This window comes from Heliangelus exortis, chromosome 4 (assembly GCF_036169615.1).
Source record: "Heliangelus exortis chromosome 4, bHelExo1.hap1, whole genome shotgun sequence".
Lineage (NCBI taxonomy): Eukaryota > Metazoa > Chordata > Aves > Apodiformes > Trochilidae > Heliangelus > Heliangelus exortis.
In genome coordinates this window covers 25251680-25254169 of record NC_092425.1, presented here as the reverse complement: position 1 = coordinate 25254169, position 2490 = coordinate 25251680, and positions in this window count along the sequence as shown.

Here is a 2490-nt window from a genome sequence, read left to right as displayed (position 1 = left end):
TTTCACATTTGATTTAGGATACACCTATCCCTAACAAGGTCTTGCCAACCACGAATATAGTTTTAAATGGTCTGGAAGTCCAAATCTCACCTCTCTGTGTAGTCCTGCCTCAGACACGTCAGCATTTCCATTTCTTGAAAAATTTTATTTTACATGAAAACTTCCAGAATCCGTGATCTGGCCTCTCCTGAACTGATTCAGAAATAGGCATAAGTTATTAAATAAAACTGTTTGTTTCTATTGTTTTAAAGGAAAGTAGTCACCATGAGGACATAAAACTTGATTAGATCTCTACTAAGCCAAAATTAATTGAGGAAATGGTAGAATTTTATTAATAATTAATTTGGTAGCTACCATAGTATATATAATCAAAAAAGTTGCATCATTAATTTATCACTTTATAAAATAGTACTTAAGAACCTGAATATAATTTTTTTTTAAATAGCACAATAACATTACGTTAATCATAACTTTTAATTAACTGTTCTTCCGTATTAAAGAACACAACACCAAGAACTGGAGAAGAGATAGAAATTTAAACAGCAAGGGATAAAATTTTCAAAAAGCAATTAATTAATATCTGATCTTTCATGTTTATGCTAGTCTACATAGATTTTGGTATCACCTTCCTGACAAAGGAACAAGAGTTACACTGTCTGAAATAAGTGAAGGGGACAGAAAGAAAAAAAAAAAAAAAAAATTAACTTTAAAAAAGTAATTAGGGATTTTGACCTCTGTCTCAAAGGAGGAATCTGCAAACTGCTTTTCATTCTTTGGTGAATCCTTCAAGAGAGCAATCTCCACTATGAAGTTCAATGCAAAAGAGTTGAATACCCATAAATATCACACTCAAAATGCACGTGACAAAGTAAGTACTAAGAATTCATCCTCAAAGGACAGTGATAAGAGATGGTGTTACTGGACTCATTTTCAATACATGGCTTCCAAATATTTGTACTTGAAGTTAAAGAGTTACATTTGTGGAAGCTAATGTCCCTTTTTATTACTTGCAGGTGGATTCCAAAGTGGGAGCTTCATTTGTTTGTTTAATTAAATGGCATTGTGAAATCATTTTCTCAGATAAATCTGCAAATAGGGATCTAGTGTCTGAAGTAAAAAAAGAATGGAGACTTACTCTTAGACATACAGACTGCTGATGGCATGGGTTTTGGTGGGGTTTTTTTGGCGATTGTTGTTGGAGTTTCTGTTTGTGCTTGCTTGTTTTTTTAATAATTACTAGAAAACCTAATGAAGTTGATTAGAAAATAGCTCATTTTCAAGTGAAACTTCATCTTGAATGATGTGCCTCATCTGCTGGTATGATCAAGAGACTTCAGAATTTCAAGCAGTATTTTACAAAGGGCAGTGTCAATTTTCCCGCTATGCCTATATTCCTACTTTATGCATTCCAAATGCTGCTTCTTCCCATCCCAGTCTTCTGAAGTTAACTTCAAAGAGAGACTTGAAAGGTAATGCATTTTTTTGCTAGCCATATTAGTATTGCTTGCTTGAATTCCTGTGTTGGGTTGTACTTGACAGCCAAATTACATCTTGTCATTAATTATGACAAACTCTTTTAATTTATGCTCTGTTTTCTTTCTGCTAATATTTCAGACAGATGTACAAGATTTTATGAAGCTATACACCAGGTGCTAGATATAAGAAAATTAAATAATTTATTATTTCTTTCACCTCATCTTTTGTACAATTTGTAGCTTTAAACAGAAATATGAAAGAGTATTTACAAGTATTTTAGTCCACTATGCCCTGTACTTACTTTCTCTCTAATGTGATCACAGTTTCAAAAAATAAGCAGCATGTGGCTGTGGTTTTCCACTTAACAGATCTCTACTGTCCTACCAAACTATTTGCCAATGTAAATGTCTAGCTATTTAGTGCATGTATCAACATACTAAAGTTTTAAAAAGAGACATACTTCTCCTCCTTGCTTTATCATAAGTTCATCTGTAGGGTACCCACTGAAAGATAAGGCTTCTATGAGGTATTTTAAAATATCTGAAAGGATAGCACTCACCCAAAGAGCTTCTGAAAGCTATCAGAGATTACAGTCTTCTTAAAAAAAAAAACAACTATTAAGTTTGCTAGTATTCCAAAATTACCATTATTAAATACTAATGACTGTAACCATAAAAACTTTGACACTGAAATGCAATAAATTACAATAATCAAAAAGAAAAACTACATTCTTCTGCAGTTTTCCTGATATTAAACAACTAAGAAAACAGAGTTCAAAATTTATGTCTGCAATTCAACTTCCACCTAAAATCACTGAAGGTGCTTGGCACTTTCTATTAGACACTGTCATTTCCTCAAACTTCCCAAAATAATAAATACTCATCAAAACTCTCTAGATGAACTAGAAAGGCAACAGAAGAATTGTGAGTGAAATATATTAACATACAAAGCTTTTACCTATGAAATAAAGGCCAGCAGAAAGCTACATGTAGACTGACAGATTCAGCCAAGAGG